This window comes from Pseudoliparis swirei, chromosome 8, assembly GCF_029220125.1.
Source record: "Pseudoliparis swirei isolate HS2019 ecotype Mariana Trench chromosome 8, NWPU_hadal_v1, whole genome shotgun sequence".
Taxonomy (NCBI): domain Eukaryota; kingdom Metazoa; phylum Chordata; class Actinopteri; order Perciformes; family Liparidae; genus Pseudoliparis; species Pseudoliparis swirei.
In genome coordinates, this window is record NC_079395.1 from 21456098 (window position 1) to 21467787 (window position 11690).

Sequence of the window (11690 nt, forward strand, 5' to 3'; positions counted from 1 at the left end):
CTAAACGTCCATAAGGAGAGAGGAGAGGAGAGAGGAGCTCAGTGTATCCTAAGCATCCATAAGGAGAGAGGAGAGGAGAGAGGAGCTCAGTGTATCCTAACAGCCATAAGGAGAGAGGAGAGAGGAGCTCAGTGTATCCTAAACGTCCATAAGGAAAGAGGAGAGGAGAGAAGGTGCTCAGTGTATCCTAAGCGTCCATAAGGAGAGAGGAGAGAGGTGCTCAGTGTATCCTAAGCGTCCATAAGGAGAGAGGAGAGGAGAGAGAGCTCAGTGTATCCTAAGCGTCCATAAGGAGAGAGGAGAGGAGAGAGGAGCTCAGTGTATCCTAAGCATCCATAAGGAGAGAGGAGAGGAGAGAGGAGCTCAGTGTATCCTAAGCGTCCATAAGGAGAGAGGAGAGAGGAGCTCAGTGTATCCTAAGCATCCATAAGGAGAGAGGAGAGGAGAGAGGAGCTCAGTGTATCCTAAACGTCCATAAGGAGAGAGGAGAGGAGAGAGGAGCTCAGTGTATCCTAAGCATCCATAAGGAGAGAGGAGAGGAGAGAGGAGCTCAGTGTATCCTAACAGCCATAAGGAGAGAGGAGAGAGGAGCTCAGTGTATCCTAAACGTCCATAAGGAAAGAGGAGAGGAGAGAAGGTGCTCAGTGTATCCTAAGCGTCCATAAGGAGAGAGGAGAGGAGAGAGGTGCTCAGTGTATCCTAAGCGTCCATAAGGAGAGAGGAGAGAGGAGAGGTGCTCAGTGTATCCTAAGCGTCCATAAGGAGAGAGGAGAGGAGAGACAGCTCAGTGTATCCTAAGCGTCCATAAGGAGAGAGGAGAGGAGAGAGGAGCTCAGTGTATCCTAAGCATCCATAAGGAGAGAGGAGAGGAGAGGAGCTCAGTGTATCCTAAGCGTCCATAAGGAGAGAGGAGAGGAGAGAGGTGCTCAGTGTATCCTAAGCGTCCATAAGGAGAGAGGAGAGAGGTGCTCAGTGTATCCTAAGCGTCCATAAGGAGAGAGGAGAGGAGAGGAGCTCAGTGTATCCTAAGCGTCCATAAGGAGAGAGGAGAGGAGAGCTCAGTGTGTGTCTACATCATCCATAAGGAGAGAGGAGAGGAGAGAGGAGCTCAGTGTATCCTAAGCGTCCATAAGGAGAGAGGAGAGGAGAGAGGTGCTCAGTGTATCCTAAGCGTCCATAAGGAGAGAGGAGAGGAGAGAGGTGCTCAGTGTATCCTAACAGCCATAAGGAGAGAGGAGAGAGAAGCGCAGTGTATCCTAAACGTCCATAAGGAGAGAGGAGAGGAGAGAGGAGCTCAGTGTATCCTAAGCGTCCATAAGGAGAGAGGAGAGGAGAGAGGAGCTCAGTGTATCCTAAATGTCCATAAGGAGAGAGGAGAGGAGAGAGGTGCTCGGTGTATCCTAAGCGTCCATAAGGAGAGAGGAGAGGAGAGAGGTGCTCAGTGTATCCTAAACGTCCATAAGGAGAGAGGAGAGGAGAGAGGTGCTCGGTGTATCCTAAGCGTCCATAAGGCGAGAGGAGAGGAGAGAGGAGCTCAGTGTATCCTAAGCGTCCATAAGGAGAGAGGAGAGAGGAGAGGAGCTCAGTGTATCCTAAGCATCCATAAGGAGAGAGGAGAGGAGAGAGGAGCTCAGTGTATCCTAAGCGTCCATAAGGAGAGAGGAGAGAGGGCTCAGTGTATCCTAAGCGTCCATAAGGAGAGAGGAGAGGAGAGAGGAGCTCAGTGTATCCTAAGCGTCCATAAGGAGAGAGGAGAGGAGAGAGGAGCTCAGTGTATCCTAAGCATCCATAAGGGGAGAGGAGAGAGGAGCTCAGTGTATCCTAAGCGTCCATAAGGAGAGAGGAGAGGAGAGAGGAGCTCAGTGTATCCTAAGTGTCCATAAGGAGAGAGGAGCTCAGTGTATCCTAAGTGTCCATAAGGAGAGAGGAGAGGAGAGAGGAGAGAGGAGAGGAGAGAGGTGCTCAGTGTATCCTAAGCGTCCTTAAGGAGAGGAGAGGAGAGAGGTGCTCAGTGTATCCTAAGCGTCCATAAGGAGAGGAGAGAGGAGCTCAGTGTATCCTAAGCGTCCATAAGGAGAGAGGAGAGGAGAGAGGTCCTCAGTGTATCCTAAACGTCCATAAGGAGAGAGGAGAGGAGAGAGGTGCTCAGTGTATCCTAAGCGTCCATAAGGAGAGGAGAGAGGAGCTCAGTGTATCCTAAGCGTCCATAAGGAGAGAGGAGAGGAGAGAGGTGCTCAGTGTATCCTAAGCGTCCATAAGGAGAGAGGAGAGGGGTGCTCAGTGTATCCTAAGCGTCCATAAGGAGAGAGGAGAGGAGAGAGGTGCTCAGTGTATCCTAAGCGTCCATAAGGAGAGAGGAGAGGAGAGAGGTGCTCAGTGTATCCTAAGCGTCCATAAGGAGAGAGGAGAGGAGAGAGGTCCTCAGTGTATCCTAAACGTCCATAAGGAGAGAGGAGAGGAGAGAGGAGCTCAGTGTATCCTAAGTGTCCATAAGGAGAGAGGAGCTCAGTGTATCCTAAGTGTCCATAAGGAGAGGAGAGAGGTGCTCAGTGTATCCTAAGCGTCCATAAGGAGAGGAGATGAGAGAGGTGCTCAGTGTATCCTAAGCGTCCATAAGGAGAGAGGAGAGGAGAGAGGTGCTCAGTGTATCCTAAGCGTCCATAAGGAGAGAGGAGAGGAGAGAGGTGCTCAGTGTATCCTAAGCGTCCATAAGGAGAGGAGAGGAGAGAGGTGCTCAGTGTATCCTAAGCGTCCATAAGGAGAGAGGAGAGGAGAGAGGTGCTCAGTGTATCCTAAGCGTCCCCCTCAGCCTCTCAGCCTCTAGCAGCATCTCTAGGTCTCTCCAGGTGAACCTGGTTCAGGTCTAACTATCAGACCATCAAGAGGAAAGTCTTCAGTCTCCATGAGGGGGCGGAGTCTCCTCCAGGACTGAAGGTGGAGCTGGTTTAATAAAAGAGGAGGAGCTTGATACCTGAAGGCTCTGGCTTCTCCTACTTTAAGACTCTAGGAACCACAAGTAGCCCCGCATTTAGTGAGGGAGCTCTCTAGTGGAGCAATATGGTACTACAAGCTCCTTAAATGATGGAGCATCACCAATCAAGGCTTTGTAGGAGAGGAGAAGACTTTTAGATGTGATTCTTGATTTGAAGCCCCATCCAGAATGTGTCTGTGTATCCCTCACAGTGGCTGCGTGGGATCGTTTCAGACTTGTGTGATCCAAACATTTAATTTTCGTTGTTCAGTCCGAAAGTCAACATTTATTGAAAAAAGGATGAATCTAACCATTTACAAAATTCACAACACGTTTTTACCAAACAAAATATTCAGCTTCAATGCATGTTTGTTGGTGTTTAGATTTTCAATAACAACTTTTTCACTGCGGTCATTCACGTTACATTCATAAAAGAAGGTTCATGGGAATTCTCACTCGCTTTTCCAGCACTAAGCATCTCCTTGAACCAAAAATGTTTACAGTTTTTTGTTTGTGCATGTATTAAATGAAAGAAATCCATTTCAATAAGTAAGATTGAATCATTTAAAACACATAGTGCTATAAATACTCTGGTCCACAAATCTGAAAAGGCCCCTGTGGCCAATAACAAAGCAGTTGTATATTTTTGTTTTTAAAGTGTGGTCATCTCGCTTGAGAAGCCACCGGAAAGTCTTTTTTTCGAGAGTGATTGTGTGTGAATGCACAGCGAAGCTTGAACAACACAGAGGCGCTGATGAGGGCCGCTGTAACTTTCTCAACGTGTTCGGCGGGTCCTCGTTTGCCGCAGTGAAGCCACTTTGCCTTGATGTGACCTGCTTTTAATGACAAAGCACCTGAAGTGGCACAAAGGCTGCACTTGTACACCGTGGGCACAAAATCCCCTCGGTTTTAATTGGACAGCATCCGCTTGTCTGGCCGCGGCGGTGTCGTCGCCGGATGATCCGTCACACTTCAGATGTCGTCAACAAACCTCTGTTGTTATTTCTCCAAATTATCTTTCCCTCTTTGCTCCCTCAGTACACGTTTACCATGACGCAAATCTGCACCGCAACACTCTACCTGCTGTAATTGGTTCCACGAGCAGCTCTTTCTTGTGCTCAAGGGGACCAAATGATGTGTGGTAAGTATCACCTCCGCAAGATCACCATGACAGGAAGGAGATGCCGTCAGCGGGGTCGAGTAGAGGTCGCCGGGGGCGGGGCCTCGTGGTAACCACGCACTGTATCACGCTGCCGGGTTACTGAAGGTAAAGGCTGGTTGACGGGGGTGTTGCGGTCATTACAATTGTCATTAATGCTGTGCCGAAACACGAAGCACATGTTGTGGGAGAAACCAGCGTTCAGTATAAAGAAATCTGTAAAGCAAAGCATTTGTTTCACAATTATTGAAAGCCCAGATATCATTTTTTTCGATGTCCCATTTAATCATCACCCCACGCTGTGACAGGAAGCAGTGTTGATTCAATTTTGGAATTGTCTACATTTTTATATTTTCACTTCAAACTGGAGTGTTATGGTCAAGCAGTGACACATAAGTGACCAGATACCTCATGTGGACTGAAGACTTTCCTCTTGATGGTCTTATAGTTAGACCTGAACCAGGTTCACCTGGTCCAGACCTAGAGATGCTGCTAGAGGCTGAGAGGCTGAGGGGGACGCTTAGGATACACTGAGCTCCTCTCTCCTCTCCTCTCTCCTTATGGACGCTTAGGATACACTGAGCACCTCTCTCCTCTCCTCTCTCCTTATGGACGCTTAGGATACACTGAGCACCTCTCTCCTCTCCTCTCTCCTTATGGACGCTTAGGATACACTGAGCACCTCTCTCCTCTATCTCCTTATGGATGAATGTTCATCTCTCCATCACACATTACTAACTCTGCTTCCTCCCCGGAGTCTTTATGACTTCACGTCTGATAGGGTCCATTGGACCTGGCTGGGTCTGAGGCCTCCTGCCATGGCCCTGCTGATGCTTCCCGACCAACGTATCATGTCTCTAACCGCCTTATCCTCATGAGGGAGAGCAACTTCATGCTGTGCTCAGGCAGACATAACGCCGCTATATCCTCACCTAGAGAATAGAGAACCTTTACATGTCCAACCCTGTTTCTATAAGCCATGCCTTTCTCTCTTCTACACCTTTTACATGTGAACATGTGCATGCCAGTGACAGTGAGAGCTACTGTTCAAAATCAATTCCCTATGCTTTCAAACCTAAGGTCAGGGTAGGAAAAAATGTTCACCTTTTAGAAGTGGCCTTAGAAAAAGAGAGGTGACACTGCCACCTACTGCAATAGCTTTTTGTAAGACTCAAACTTAACCAGCAGCATCACTGTCTCTTCTATGATCAATAGATCAGTATTCAATTCAATTCAGTTTATTTGTATAGCCCAATTTCACAAATTACAAATTTGTCTCGGAATGCTTTACAATCTGTACACATAGACATCCCTGCCCCAAAACCTCACATCGGACCAGGAAAAACTCCCAAATAACCCTTCAAGGGGGAAAAAGGGAAGAAACCCTCAGGAGAGCAACAGAGGAGGATCCCTCTCCAGGATGGACAGAACAATAGATGTCATGTGACCAGAAGGACAGATTTAGATTTAAAAGTACAATATAGAGACATTGATTGAAGTGCAGATAACAAGAAATACGTGAGACGTTTATGGAGAGACATGGAGGTAGAGACAGAGCATTCAACCTGCTGGAGTATATGGCCATTTAATCCAGTGTAAATTGTATGGGCGAGTAGCTCATTGGAGGATCATCGGTGTACTGTACTGTCAATGAAGTGCAAGTACAGGCACAATAACCGGGTGCAGGGACAAGAAGAGCAACGGCCTGGCAAAAGTAGAACATTGCTGTCTCTGACTAAAGGCAAAACGGGAACCTTTCAGGCAAATATGAGAGGAACTGAAACTGAGCACTTGGCAGATGATGGACATCAGGCTCCGGATGCGCGTGAATTAAGTTTAACAATATTTAATGGCAAGAAGTGTGAACAAACAATCAAGGCTCAGGATCGTGGGTTTCGTGGTGATGCGGGCTCAACAGGTACGAGCTCGAAGGACCTGGGTCAAGATGAAAGAGAAAGATATTTCCCCAGTACAGAGTCTTAGTCCCAGAATCAGCCAATCAGCTGCTCTCAAAGGTAGTTCAGCCTCTAACACCTTCCTGTTGGCTCAAAGTCCCGCTATCAAAATGGAGGGGTCAAAGGTCAAAAACCCCAGGTCAAAGTGTCACTTCCGGTCAAGTCGCTAGACAAGTATTTTCACAATAAAAGTCCTGTCTGTTATTGTCCGCATTAAAGTCACCTGAACGCATCATCTCACTCTTCCGGTAAGCTTTGGTTGCCAGCTCAACAGCGAGCATGACTTCTTCTTCTCTCCCTCCCGCTCCCTCTTGCTCAGTGTGTCTCATGTATAGTTATCCCCCTGCCTCCCTTAATGATAACGATACATGCAACAAGTGTAGTTTATTTGCTAGGTTGGAGGCAGGTCTAAGTGGGTTAGATGCACGGCTCCGCGCTATCGAAGCTCAGACAGCTATGCTAGTTAGCCCGCCCTCTCCCGTAGTCGGCGCGGAGCTACAGTCAGCTGTTAGCTGTGCCCCGGCGGTAACCGTGCAGCCGGATGGTTGGGTAACTGTTCGCAGGAGTCGTAAGTCTACACAGAAGCCCGCTGTGCACCAACCACTTCACGTTTCGAACCAGTTTTCCCTGCTCAGCGACACACCCGCTGAGGAACACACCCTGGTTATCGGGAGCTCTATAGTCAGGAACGTGAAAATAGCGAAGCCACGGACCAGAGTCGTGTGCCTCCCGGGGGCCAGAGCGGGCGACGTGGAGTCTTGTTTGAAGCTGCTGGCTAAGGATAAGCGGAGATACAGTCAGATTGTAATACACGCCGGTGGTAATGACGCCGAGCCCGCCGCTCGGAACTCACTAAAATTAATGTGGAATCGGTGTGTGCTTATGCCAAGACGTTGTCGGACACCGTAATTTTCTCTGGCCCTCTCCCAAATTTGCAGACAGACGAATTGTATAGCCGAATGTCGTCTTTCAACCGCTGGCTGTCGAGGTGGTGCCCAGTGAATAATGTGGGCTACGTAGACAACTGGAAGACTTTCTGGGGAAAACCTGATCTGATGAGGAGAGACGGCATTCATCCCACGTTGGACGGAGCGCGTCTCATTTCTGTGAATATGACCAAGTTGATCACCGGACTTAATCTATGACAACCCAGGGTTCAGATCAGGAACCGGGAGCAGAGTTGTAGTTTAACACCCTTCTCTGCTCTTCCATTCGAGCAGTTACCCACCCTTGACTTTAGAGTAGAGACTGTGTCTGTCCCACGGCCACTTCAATTAAATAAATCAAAAGTAAGCAGAAGAGGAGTCGTACACAATAACCTTATACAAGTTAACACAATTATTTCAGCAGTGCAACAAAATAGGTCTATTAAATGTGGTCTCCTAAATATTCGATCTCTGTCATCTAAAGCTGTGTTACTGAATGATTTAATATCAGATAATCACATTGATTTATGTTGCCTAACTGAAACCTGGCTGAGCCATGAAGAATATGTCTGCCTGAATGAATCGACTCCTCCAAGTCATATTAATACTCACATTCCTCGAGGCACCGGTCGAGGAGGTGGAGTAGCAGCCATCTTTGAATCGAGCCTATTAATTAATCCTCAACCAAAATTACACTACACCTCATTTGAAAGCCTTGTTCTTAGTCTTTCACATCCAACCTGGAAAACACTACAGCCAATTCGATTTGTGATTCTGTACCGGCCACCAGGTCCATATTCAGAGTTTATATCTGAATTCTCAGAATTTATATCAAGTTTGGTTCTTAAAACCGATAAAGTTATTATTGTTGGAGATTTTAATATCCATGTGGATGTTGATAATGATTGCCTTAGTGCTGCATTCATCTCCTTGTTGGACTCGATTGGCTTCTGTCAGAGAGTACAGAAACCCACTCACAGCTTTGGCCACACGCTTGATCTTGTTCTTACTTATGGCGTTGACATTGAGCATTTGAACGTCTTCCCACAGAATCCTCTTCTGTCAGACCACAACCTCATAACTTTTGAATTTATACTACCGGAGTGTACTCCGTTAGTCAAAAGTTTCTACACTAGATGTCTAACTGATAGTGCTGTAGCTAAATTTAAAGAAGCGATTCCTTCTGTATTTGATTCGATACCACGCCTCAATATAACAGAGGACTCCTGGTCTAACTTTAGTCCGTCCCAGATTGATCATCTTGTTGACAGTGCCATAGGCTCTCTGAGAATGACACTGGACTCGATAGCCCTCTGAAGAAGAAGACAGTGAGGAAGAGGAGGTTTGCTCCTGGTATAACCCTCAGACCCGCAAACTGAAGCAAGCGTCACGAAGCTTGAACGCATATGGCGTTCAACTAATCTCGAAGAATCCCGCTTAGTTTGGCGAGATAGTCTTAAAACATATAAGAAGGCCCTCCGTAATGCCAGAGCAGCCTATTACTCATCAATAATAGAAAAATCAACCCAACCCCAGGTTTCTCTTCAGCACTGTAGCCAGGCTGACAGAGAGTCACAGCTCTGTGGAGCCGAGCATTCCTATAAACCTTAGTGGTAATGACTTTATGAACTTCTTTAATGAAAAGATTTTAACTATTAGGGACAAGATTAATAATCTCTTGCCCATAACCAGTGCCAATCTGTTCTCAAGTGGAATGGCCTTGGAAACCGCTGTATGCCCTGGTGTATATTTGAGGATTTTCTCCTATCAACCGTGACCAATTATTTTCAACGGTTTCTACTTGAACACGCCTACCTGTCTCTTGGACCCCATCCCGCGAGGCTGCTTAAAGACGTTTTGCCTTTAATTGGCGGCTCTCTATTAGATATTATCAATGTGTCTCTGCTAACAGGCCACGTACCACACTCCTTCAAGGTGGCTGTTATTAAACCTCTCCTGAAGAAGCCCACTCTGGATCCAGAGGTATTGGCTAACTACAGACCGATCTCTAACCTCCCTTCCTCTCCAAGATCCTTGAGAAAGTGGTCGCAAATCAGTTGTGCGACTTTCTACATCATAATAATTTATTTGAGAAATTTCAATCAGGATTTAGAAAACACCACAGCACCGAGACGGCACTGGTGAAAATTACAAATGACCTCTTAATGGCAGCAGATAAAGGACTCCTCTCTGTCCTGGTCTTGTTAGACCTTAGTGCTGCATTCGACACCATTGACCATGACATCCTGTTACAGAGACTGGAGCAGTCGATTGGCATTTCAGGCACGGCACTAATTTGGTTTAAATCCTATTTATCAGATCGATCTCAGTTTGTATTTGTAAACGATGACGCCTCGATAACCACCAACGTTAATCACGGAGTTCCACAAGGTTCTGTGCTTGGACCAATTTTATTTACCTTATACATGCTTCCTTTGGGCAATATTATCAGGAAACACTCCATAAACTTTCATTGTTATGCAGATGACACTCAACTATATTTATCGATAAAACCAGAGGAGAGCAACCAACTCTGTAAAATTCAAGCATGTCTTAAAGACATAAAACATGGATGACCTGCAACTTCTTGATGTTAAACTCAGACAAAACCAAGTAATTTTAATCGGCCCTGAGCACCTCAGAGATCAATTATCTGGTGATGTGGATTCTGTAGACGGCATTGCCCTGGCATCCAACACCACTGTAAAGAATCTTGGCGTTATCTTTGATCGGGACTTGTCCTTTAACTCCCACGTAAAGCAAATCTCAAGGACTGCATTCTTTCATCTACGTAATATTTCAAAATCAGGCACATCTTGTCTCAAAAGATGCAGAAAAATTGGTTCACGTTCGTTACTTGAGACTGGATTACTGCAACTCCTTATTAGCAGGCTGCTCTAATAAATCTCTTAGGTCCCTCCAGTTGATCCAGAATGCTGCAGCTCGTGTTCTCACTAAAACTAAGAAAAGAGATCACATCACTCCTGCACTAGCTGCTCTGCACTGGCTCCCAGTAAAATCAAGAATCACTTTTAAAATTCTTCTCTTAACCTACAAAGCCTTGATTGGTGATGCTCCATCATATCTTAAGGAGCTTGTCGTACCATATTGCCCCACTAGAGAGCTACGCTCACTAAATGCGGACTACTTGTAGTTCCTAGAGTCTTAAAAGTAGAATGGGAGCCAGAGCCTTTAGTTATCAAGCTCCTCTTTATGGAACCAGCTTCCAATTTCAGTCCGGGAGGCAGACACAGTCACCTCGTTTAAGAGTAGACTTAAGACCTTCCTCTTGACAGAGCTTATAGTTAGGGCTGAATCAGGTTTGCCCTGGTCCAGCCCCTTGATATGCTGCTATAGGCTTATAGCTGCCGGGGACGTTTTAGGATGCACTGAGTACCTATCTCCTCTTTTTCTCTCCTTAAGGATGAATTTTCATCTCTCAATCACACGTTACTAACTCTGCTTTCTCCCGGAAGTCCTTGACTTTACGTCTCATGGGGTCATCGGACCCTATGAGACGGCATAGATCCCATCTGCCTGATGGATCGCCTGGGTCGTGGAATTCCTGCTCATGACTACGCCACTGTCCTGTTGAGACTCCGCCCACTCCTCCTCCCCACCGCCATCTGCCTGATGGATCGTGGAGGTCTCCATCGTGGAATATGCCTACTATGAACTATTCATACACTCTGTCATATTCATTGAATGTATTTTAACTCTAAATCTGTCCTTCTGTACACATTACATCTATTGCATCTGTCCATCCTAGGAGAGGGATCCTCCTCTGTTGCTCTCCTCCAGGTTTCTTCCCTTTTTTTCCCCCTGAAGGGTTATTTGGGAGTTTTTCCTGGTCCGATGTGAGGTTTTGGGGCAGGGATGTCTATGTGTACAGATTGTAAAGCACTCCGAGACAAATTTGTAATTTGTGAAATTGGGCTATACAAATAAACTGAATTGAATTCACGGCCTTCAACCGGCTTCGACAATCTGAAATACTAAACTAAACTAACATTCACTCTCATGCAACATATTTTAATTCTTGCCATTTGAATTTGCTTAGAGTAAACATTACCCCTATGCTTCATAACACATTAACAACAATATCAATATTCTCCCTAATATTTCCTGTATTATAATATCGTTCTAGATGTATTAATTTAAAGCAAAAGACTTCGTCTGTCCATGTCCATGTGTTTTAACCCCGTTTTAAAAAGAAACCCCAAACATTTGAACCAGTAAAGGAGTCTCTCTTTAAGTGCTCTCCATGGAAGAACAGATACGAGCTTCAGGCTCTCGCCTCGATAACACCTTGTAAGAAAATGTCCAAAAAAACAACAACAAGGGAAAACATGAAAAGAGCCGGCGCATGATAGAGTGATGGTTGTACCGCCATCAGGAATTCCAAATTAGTTTGAAGTATTTTCATTCTTAGAGGGCGATGCATATTGTGCCTGTTCAAAAATAACGGGGATAAGATACATGCCATATTTACACCGATAAAGGACGCAAGTCCAGTCGAGGAAATATACTAGTGATCTATTTTCTAAGTCTGATTTATATAGTTGTCTCTGCTGTATTTAGGATGTAAAAACAGTATAATGTTTCTAACTTCCTAACATGTGTTGCTCTTGTTGTTGTAACAGTATATTTGGCCACAAGAGGCTAAAGTGTTATAAATA